The sequence below is a fragment of the Zingiber officinale genome, chromosome 9A (assembly GCF_018446385.1).
Source record: "Zingiber officinale cultivar Zhangliang chromosome 9A, Zo_v1.1, whole genome shotgun sequence".
Classification (NCBI taxonomy): Eukaryota; Viridiplantae; Streptophyta; class Magnoliopsida; order Zingiberales; family Zingiberaceae; genus Zingiber; species Zingiber officinale.
In genome coordinates, this window is record NC_056002.1 from 68,962,281 (window position 1) to 68,973,080 (window position 10,800).

Consider the following 10,800-nt stretch of genomic DNA (forward strand, 5'->3'; position numbering starts at 1 on the left):
CTGAACACCAGAGACCTGTCGAATTTCTACAGAGGATTCCTATTCCTGAGTAGAGATGGGAACATATTACCATGGATTTTGTGGTGGGTTTGCCTAGAACACGACAAGGCCATGACGCGATTTGGGTAATCGTTGATCGATTAACCAAATCCGCGCACTTCTTAGCGATCCGGAAGACTGATTTCCTAGATCGATTGGCAGATCAGAGATGTAGATCCCTGGAGTTCTCTACAGGCGACCATGTTTTTCTACGAGTATCACCCACGAAAGGGGTGGAGAGATTTGATCTCAGAGGTGAGCTAGCTCCACGATACATTGGCTCTTTCCAGATCTTGGAGAGGATTGGAGCAGTCGCTTACTGGCTGGCACTACCATTGTCCCGGATAGGCGTACACGACGTATTCCACGTATCTATGTTGAGGAGATACGTACCCGACCCGACACATGTACTGACAGATATCTCAGTTCTAGTTCAGCCTGACGTCACTTATGAGGAGATTCCGGTACGAATTCTAGACCGGAAAGAGCGTCAGTTGCGGAACAAGACTATCCGGCTGGTTAAAGTCGGATGGCGACAGCATTCTGACGAGGAGGCTACTTGGGAGCTCGAGGTGTTGGGTTCGTCGGGCCGCGAAAACTGCTTTTTCGCGTCGCGGAACCCCGAGTCACCCAAAGCCATGGATCTCGTGCAAAGATTCGGAAATAAAACTTTTCGAAAAACCTTTTTCTTGTACGAGTTTGTAAAAACTTTAGATCTACACTAAAGTTAAGATCATTACCCTTGATGCGCGCCCCACGCGAATCCCGCTCGTCCAAGACCGTCAAGCGTACGGTCCTCTAGAAGTATCCACACGGACACACTAGATGGAGGTGACCAAAAACCAAGGTGTGCTAGCACCTATGTGGTTCGGCCAAGGAAGGAGGAGAGGGAGAGAGCAAGAAGAACTCTCTAGGAGGAAGAAGAAGGAATGAATGATGGAATCATTTCCAAAATGAAAAATTATTCTCCTCATTCAAGTGGCCGGCCACCTTCTCATGAGTAACTCCCATTTCCACATTAAGTGCAATTAATGTGGAGCCATTAAAGAGTTGTAACTCCCATGAGGTGGCACACCATGATGATGTGGAACATCATCATTGGTCCACCTAATGCCAACTCACCAATGAGGTGGCAAAAGGTCAAGTCAAAATTGACCTTTGGTCTTCCTTCTCAAGTCAAGTCAAACTTGACCCAATCTCTACCATGGTTGATCTAATCCAACCATTTGATTCAAGCCAACTTAATATAATGAATCTAATTCATTAAATTAAATTGATTTAATAAGTCATAATCTAAATTAGACTCATTGAACACATGAATCAACTTGAGTCGAACTTAAGGTAGCCCAATTAGGATTACTCTTAATCCAATTTGATTCATCAAATGAATCTAATCCTCTTGGTTCATCATATGAACCTAATCTCCATCTAATTGTCCTAAGTGTGTGACCCTATAGGTTCTTGTAACATTGGCAATGCCCTAAACCCATTTAGGAGCATAAGTAATGAGCAGTATCTAGCAACGCATCATTACTACCCAAGTTACAAGAATGTCGAGATCCGACATCACCTTGTGACTACTAATTGTGACTCCTCACAATATATGAGACATTGTCCTTCTATCCTAGACATCTAGATTGATCAATATGAGGCATAGACCGTGTCATCCTCTAATCAATCTAAATCTTGAACTCCAAGTAGACTCACTCGATCAAATGAGCTCAACATCTAATGTTGACTCATTTGGGCATAGCCATGCACTTAGTGGTCTCACTCTATCAAGAATACCGATGTCGCTCCCGTCATATGGGAGGGATAGATCCCATCTACATCACTCACATCCCTCTACATAATTCGTTATATACCCAGTAATCGCCTTTATAGTCCACCCAGTTACGGGTGACGTTTGACGAAACCAAAGTACATAACTCCTTATGTAGGGATCCATGGTGACTTGAGGTCTAAGGACTAATAGTCATACTAATAGCCACATGAGAAAGTATATGACACTCATATAACGATCTATGATACTTTCTCATGGCGGGTCATTTAGTATACATTCTCTAATGCATACCCATGTGTCAGCTTGATATCTCTATATCCATGACTTGTGAGATCAAGTCATCGAGCTGACCTACATGCTAGTCTTATTGTATTAACATTGTCCCTGAATGTTAATACTCGACTAGGAATGATTTAGAGTAGTGTTCCCTATATCATCTCACTATCGATTCAACCAATCGATTGATATAGGTAAGAACCTTCTACTCAAGGACGCTATTATACTTAGTCTATTTGGCACTAATATAAATAAGTATAATAACCAAACAAATGCCTTTATTAATATACAAGAATATGATACAATGAGTCCATACAATCATCAAATGATTGGCTCTAGGGCTCTAACTAACACGAGGATATCATCCGAGCTTGATACCCCATCTTTTCACTTGAGGTATGTGATTTAATTTACCGTTTAGCATTTATACTCTTTACCTGTTGTTAGTACTTGCTGATGGTAGATAACGAAATTTGGGGACCAAATTTTTATTAGTGGGGGAGAATGTAAAATACCGAAAAAATGACAAATAATGATAAGGGAATTTTCCAGAATTTTTAGAAATTTTTCGAGAATTTTTCGGAGCTCGTATGAGCGAGTTTACAGGGATAAAAATGGGGCCAGGAAAGCCTAATTAGGCTACCCCATTTAAGCAACGAAAAGTTCAATTTATTTATTTCCATGCTTTTCTTTTTTCTTTGTTTTTCGCTGAAACCTTCTTCCTTTCCCCGCGCGCCCAACACCGCCGAACCCAAGCCCTAACCAGCGCCGCGGCGGTTCCTGCTCCCGATCCTTTTCTCCCCTTTTCTCGAGCCGTCGCCTGTGCCCTAACACCCTCTGCCGATCTTCCTTCTTTTCCGACGACACCACACGAGCGCCGACCACCTTGCTTCTCATGCGCGCCACCACCGTCCCGGCGCCACTTCCTCTTTCTCTGCCCTAGCCCTAGTTTCCGCTGCCGACAGTTGCCAGCCGAAGTTTATCTCCTCCTCTCCACTCTGTCCGGTGCCATAACCTAGTTCTGCTAGGTTGGCTGTGGTCGACCTACCAAATGGTGGCTTGTGTTATCTTGGATCAGAGAGGAAAACCTGTTGGGAGGCAAAGACTAGTTTCCTTGATCCATCAGCAGCAAATCTGTGACAGCAAGGTGAGGCTTTAGATTTTTATCTTGTGTTATGTTCTAGTCCTATATCTACCGTGGATCATCACTAAATGTTGTTCTCCATTTATAGAGGGTTGCAGGTTTGATCAGTAGCATTGCTGCTCTACTGATTTCGGGCTGGCAAGTGCTGTGGGGTTGCTCTTGATGCTGGCAGCAACCATTCTGGTTGTGGATCATAAGAGTAGTTTAGTAAAAAGAAGGTAAGGTGCTCACGTTATCTTGGAAATTTGGTTATCGAATTGATAATGATTTCTTGAGTTCCATTTGGATTTAGTCTTTGGGTTAGAAACATTGATACTGTTGTCATGATATTTTTGATATAGGGCTTTTGGAAATTTCTGCAGAATCTTTTTGACTGTGAATTGAGGATTTGGATTCGGGACGAGCACATCAACATAGAGGTTGATTAGCTCGATCTACATTGGAAGCGGGTACCTCTTGAGTTATCTTTTATGATATTGTCAATTGGATATGCATAGTATTTTATAGCTACAAGCAATGATCATGTTTGCCTTTGGTATGTCACGGTTTGATACCCATAGCATGTTCTGTTTGTCGCTTGTTATGTATCCATGTTTATACCACGTGAATATTGCCATGAGTACCTTAGTTCCTAGAGTAAGTGACATACCATGCTTTACTGAGTTTAGGACTAGATTCTGGATTTTTATTATCTAGCATGTGTATCTATATTTTTATATCATACCCGATCTGTGTACCTAGACCTTCTGCTTGGATCCATGTATATTGTTGGTACATATTTTATGGAGGTGGATATGCTCAGGACCTAGGTTGTTATACCATAGAGGACCTGTATACCCTAGATCTGTGGATTTGACTTACTTGTACTAGGGTACACTTTTTTATATATATATGTGGATTTGGTTCAGGATATTGTCATGCTTAGTTTCATGCACCATTCGCATGATTGCATGTTGCGTGATAGGCTGCTCCATTATTGTAGAGCATATCGCTAGTTTCATCACTGTTCGGTGCTCCGTTGGTCCGTTTATGGGTAGCGTGATGTAGCGTGGTAGCACGTCAGTTTTGCTCTGTTCGGTGCTCTGTTGGTCCGCTCATGGGTAGTGTGACGCAGCGTGGTAGCACGTCAGGGACCCCTCCCCGTCATGGTGTACCGGGAGATGAGAGCATTGCGCTCCCCCATTTATGATTTGGGGTAGGAGTGTGTGTGTACTCCGACAGCATCCCGTCCACTCGGTCACTCATCAAGGGTAGTGATGTCAGAGTGCACGGTTGTCACAGCCCTACCCACTCAGTCTCACCATTGTGTGTGAGATGACTGACTGACGTCAGGGGTGACCATGTCATTGGCACCATATGCATTTATTGCATTTATTTGTTTGTGTTTGCTGCACTTATATGCAGCATTTTGGTGGATGCATTTGTTTGACATACATACAGGAGGCATATTGTGTATCTGGTTTGACGATCCTTTTGTTCTGGATAGGAGTTCCTGGTGAGTACAGCTTTCTCAGTTACCTGTCAGTCTTGCATATTTCCTATATATGATTAGGAAGCTGTATTCCATGTTTATTGCTGTTAGATATATCTTACTAGGCATGTCTATTGGCATTCGCTGAGTTGTTGAACTCACCCTCGTGGACACTATCTTTTTCAGGTACTTGGTTGTTTATGGAGTCGCTTGGAGTATCCTGACTACCGGTCCCCACGTCACATTAGAAGACCAGTTTTCGCATTTTATTTATGTTTATCGTGGTATATGGTATGTGTGTATTTGGCTTTGTGTTCCGGTTTTGTTTCCAGAGTATTGTGTTGTTGTGTGGTGTAAGCCTAGCCGGCTAGCAGTCTTGTATATTTAGTTTTTTATACTTTTCCGCTGTATTTTGGTTTTTGGTACAGCCGAGTGGGCTGCTTTACATATAACTGCGTGGTTGTGTTGCATATTTTGTATCAGCCGAGTAGGCTGTATTATAAACTGTGTGGTTGTGTGTATATTCCAGCCGCCTGTGGCTGATGTATATTATGTCTGTAGAAATGCTTCAGATTATCACCCGTACAGGGGAGGTGCTGCTGAAATTTCTTCGGACAGGGACTCCCCCGGGGCGTGATAGCGATACCTTTCTCAGTTCGAGCGTTAGTTTGCTTGTGTAATTCGAGTTCACAAAATAGCTCATCTAACTTTAATTTAGAAAGATTCTTCGAAATCTTGTAGGCATCCACGATGGATGCCCACAATGCATTTCGAGGAAACTCATTTAGAGTGTACCTGATCAAGTCACGGTTCTCCATTTGGTGCCCGGTAGCTGAAGTCCGTTGAGGATATCCTTGATCCTCGCGTGAAGCTGACTCGCGGATTCTTCTTCCTACATCTTAATATTAAATAATTTATTTAAAAGGTCTCTCTTGGTTACCTTGGCGTCGCTAGTTCCTTCGTGAAGTTTGATGAGCTTATCCCATAGTTCTTTTGCATTCTGGTGTGGTCTCACTCGGTTCAGTTCTTCCTTCGTTAGCCCACATTACAGTGTGTTGAGCGCTTTGAAATCCGTCTGGGCTTTCTTCTTCATGTACGAATTCCATTGTTCCGGATCCAATGGATTTTCAGAGTTGTCGACAGGCGCCTTGTAGCCACGGGTGACGCTGAACCACTGGTCGAAGTCAGTCTTCAAGTAGACCTCCATGCATTTCTTCTAGTAGGGGAAGTCATCACCATTGAACAGAGGTGGACGAACTATGCTAAAACCTTCAATTTGAGACATAGATTCTGCACACAAGGAGAGAAAAGGAAAACAAATCCCAAGACTTGGCCTTGGATTAGTAGTGTGGGATTAAATTATAAAGAATAAAATCTGAATTGGTGTTGCACCAGTTCAGCTTACTTGTAACAAAAGAAAAACCAAAAAGGTAATGATACCAGTTTGGATTATATCGTAAAACTAAAAATCGAAAGAAAGAAAAAAAAATTTCACCCCCTTTGTCTGATTGGTGGTTGCACCAAATTAGAGTGGTACCTGCTCTGATACCACTTGTTGGATCGTGGAAGTCGCTAGAGGGGGTGGGGGGGTGAATAGCGATTGAAAATTCGTAGCAAGTTAGAGTAAGCAGCGGAAAAGTAAGAGCAAAACAATGCTAACACGAACCGGTTTTACTTGGTTCGGAGCCTTCGTCGACTCCTAGTCCAAGGTCCGCACTCGTCGATTGCTTTCATTGGGCAATCACTAATAGTTCGCAAAATCATATTACAAATGTAAGTACAAGAACTTTAGAGAGAAAATACCAACAACAATAAAAAAAAAAAAAACTTGAGCCACAAGTTGTCGGAGAAGCTTCACAGAGTCGCAGCATGGCAGAAGCACAGCGCAATAGAGCAGTCGTTAGAAGACATTGTTGTTGTTTTTGATGCTCCGTGGAGGCCTACTTTTATAGGCATGCTCCGGGTGCTCGGATCCCTTTCGAACGCCTGGACCGTGACGTCGGTCGTCCAATAAGCGCTCGCCTAGCTATCAAGATAACTTTTGCCTTCCGAGCGCCCGGACCAACTCCGGGCGCCCGGATCCCTTCCGAGCGCCCGGACCACCTTTCTCCAGAAAGTACTTTTCCTGCAAGAAAGTGTTAGTCCAAGACAAAAAATAAAAGATAAACTACCCTGCAAAATAGAAGTTAGCACAATTATAGTAAAAGAGTAGTAATTAGATTCCGTCTCACCGAGACCGAAATCTAGTCACGATCTCAATTTAGATTCCCGAAATAGTTCTAAGTTGGATCGACACCTATTGTTCCCTCGAACGGGTAATGCAACCTCACCAAGTCACTCCCCTCTAGTGACTTACCTTAACTTACCTGTCAAACGTCCGGTCAGCCCGTCGACCCGTCTGGACTTCGTGCCAACTATCAGGTCAGCCCATCGACCTAGCTGGACTTCGTGTTAGACATCCGGTCAGCCCGTCGACCAGTCTGGACTTCGTGCCAGCTATCCAATCAGCCCGTAGACCTAGCTAGGCTTCATGCCAACTATCCAGTTAGTCCATCGACCTAGCTGGACTTCTCCTGCACACTTCGTCAATTGTTAGACCACTATGAAACTAACTTAACCTTATTTTGTAATTTATCAAAACCTGAGTTAGACCGTCAGTGCTAACCGCACCAACACTAATTTATTTTTTTTAATTAATTGAATCATAAATTAATTAAATATATATTTATTAATTAATAATATATTTCTATATGTATATAATTAATTAATTAATATATTTAATTAAATTTAATCAAACATGCAAAATACTTGTTTTTTTATTTCTTTTATTTTTTTTCCTTTTAAATGTAATAAAATTAAAAAATTTCTCAAAACACAGCTTCATCATTTTAATCAATTAAACTATTATTTAAATCGATTAAAACTATTTTAATCAATTATTGTAATCGATTAAACTTCTTTTTCTCTGTCACGATCGTAACACTCTCTTCTCCTGCCGTGACAAACATGATTACCTCCATCGTCGATCGTTGGCCTCTCGACATGGTCACCGACACTCTCCGGCTAATGAACACTACAAAAAATAAGGCATTTTGGGACAAAATTGGGGACGAATTTTAAAAAAAAATTCGTTGCAAAAATTTTTGGGACAAAATTTGGGACGAAAATTTTTTCGTCCCAAAATAGTTGATGCCAACTTTTGGAACGAATTATGGATTGTTGCAAATTTAGGAACAAATTTGGGGACGAATTTGGCGACGAATAAAATTTTCGTCCCCAAATTCGTTGCAAAAAAGTATACGAATTTGCAACGAAAATTATTTTTGTTGCAAACTTAGGAACGAATTTGGGGACGAATTCACATAAAGTTTCCGCCAAATTTGTCTCTATTTTTGCAACAAATTTGGGGACGAATTCGGTGACAAATTATATTTTGTTGCCAAGTTTGTCCCTAATATTGCAACGAATTTGGGGACAAATTCGGTGACAAAATTTTTTTTGTTGCCATTTTTGTTCCTAAGTTTGCAACGAATAATAAATTTGTTGCAAAACTGGCAACGAATTTGGCAACAAAAACTTGCCAAATTCTTTGATATCATAAGATAAATTTTCGTCCCAGAATTCGTCCCAAATTCTGGGACGAAATTTGGGACGAATTTTGTGGATTCGTCCCAGAATTCGTCCCAGATTCTGGGACGAATTTTGGACGAATTTTGTGGATTCGTCCCAAAATTCGTCCCAGAATCTAGGACCAATTCTGGGACGAAAATAATTTTGTCTCATATTACAATAGAATTGGGACAAATCATTTTCGTTGCCAAATTCGTCCCTATATCAAATATTTTTTTCCAACTTCAATTTATTTCTAAAATACAATCCAAATACATAAAAACCAAATTCAAATAACAAATAATATGCATTCAACACATCCTAATTTAACATTCAACACATCAACTCATAATTCAAGAAATATAAAGATTTCAACAAAGTTTACAAGATCCATCTTGTTCAAGCTGCTAGAAAATATGATACAAAGTTCAACAACCCAATGTTTTATAAGTCCATCATCCATCCAACAACACTAAGAATACATATAGTCATCTTCGTGTGCCACAAAATGTTTGATCTCCATCAAATCTCCTTTGTCTACATAACAACAAACAAATAAACTAGATCATGTGTAACAAGAAAGATTGTAAATATTATACGATATGGCCATGTAAAAAGAATAATTGGAAATAAAATATAAATGTGAAATTCCTTAAACATTCTAATAAAAGCCCTAATTCTAAAAAAAGTCATATTTACCAATGATATGAATCATCCATGTCATAGCAACGGTAAATAAAATTATAAGAATTATTTTGAAGCTAAGTACATGTATCGTAACTATGATACAACCTAATATAATTGGCACATCATATAGAGAGAAAGAGAGAGAGATCTTGTGAAGTATGGTATTAGGGTTCAAATTTTCTCACTTAGTTAACTTTATTTTTCATTTTAATTTGCTGAATTTATAATTTTGTCTTTGGTTGGTATTTAATGTAAACTAAAGGATGTTTAAAATAATTGTTCCTTTCATTGTGTTAACTAGTTGATAATTTCATATGAATAACTTTGGCACATTTTTAACAACTCTTTGCAAAATATTAAGGTAGGAGGATGCATCGTTATCTAGTAAAGAATTTTAGAATAGTGTGATGTAATTCTAGATGAAATATAGAACTTTTATGTATCTATATAGTTTTGAGACTGTACATAGATCAAATTCAGAACTTTTATGCATCATTATCATTGAAGACAAAACAAGAAAGAGCAACTTATCAAAAAGAAGGAGCACAATTAAACAACTATTTAAAGCTAACTTTAACATAATTATTTAAACTTAACTTTATATAATTAAACAACTATAACATAATTATTTAAGTCAAGATCATTACATAAGCAATAAGTGAATTCAACATAGACTACTAATTTTTCTGGGAAAAAAAAAAAGAATTTACCTTGAGTATCCAATTGATGGCAACAGCACTGATGCAGCTGTATTTTTGGATACTCCTACAGAGTTTAACAGTGTCCGTGTTGTGAAAACACCCATGGCTCCACCAAAGAAATGCTGAACAACAAAAAGAAACACTAGTGAGGAAGTCAAAACAAAAAAGAAATAACAATTTCCTTCATTGCTATAAGAATAAAGTAACAAATGGATTCACACTACTTCAGATAAACTAGTATTTACCTTCAAAGCCCTCCATCTCATATATGGGACATAAGAAGGTGTCACACTGTCAGGAAAACCTTCAGGAAAACCTTCAGGCACTACATATGATCTTACGAATGACATCAACTCCTGCGTGTGAATGCGTATTTTAGCAATTCAGCATGGATCTACAATAGCCATCTTAAATACACAAAATATAAGTCGTCACTTGCCTTAGGAGTCACAGGAAAAAAATCGACAATACGTTCAGGAATTTAAGCATAAATAACTTATCTTGATCATCACAGAGGTACGTAGGTGAACAAGATGATCCACATTATAGGGGGCAAAAATGAACTAGGACAGCATGGTGAAAGACTAAGGGTAAGCTTCCTCATTTCACAGGATGCATATTGTTCAATATCCGATTTTAGTTTCTACAAAGCCAAGATATTGTTTTGACAAACATTTCTAGGGAAAGCAACCTTGAAAACATCTTCAGTATAATGATTTATGATCTGTCATCTTCCTTAACCTACTGAAGGCAGAGTCTTTCTTTAGAACATCAGAGAACAAGAGACAGTGCCATATAAAAGACATATATAGTCTTGCTTCGTTTCACCAAAAGAGATTAAAATCAATGCAGAGACGAATTGAAGCAAAAGAATGCTCAGAGATGTCACCTCCAAGGGATCCACGGGGCTCTGCATCGGGACGGCGCGCGGAGACGGTCCCTTCCGCGCCTTAGTTCCGGGCGGGAATTCCACGTCGTCCAGCACATAACTCCACCTCCTCCCGTCGATCTCCTCGCAGCAGAGGACCCTGAGCGCGGCGAGGGCGAGGTCGAGGCCGGGGTCGACGGTCGCCCCGAACTTGACCTCGGT

The 10,800-nt window shown here is 40.1% G+C and overlaps 1 long non-coding RNA gene across 1 annotated transcript; it reads right to left on the reverse strand.

The window, feature by feature from the left end:
• Positions 1-8,719: 8,719 nt before the first annotated feature.
• On the reverse strand, positions 8,720-10,022 carry LOC122018654. The gene is made up of 3 exons (XR_006121851.1): positions 9,956-10,022; positions 9,720-9,832; positions 8,720-8,859 (listed from the first exon to the last, which is right to left on the reverse strand). It is a non-coding gene; the product is annotated as an uncharacterized LOC122018654 (long non-coding RNA).
• Between the last annotated feature and the right edge of the window lie 778 nt (positions 10,023-10,800).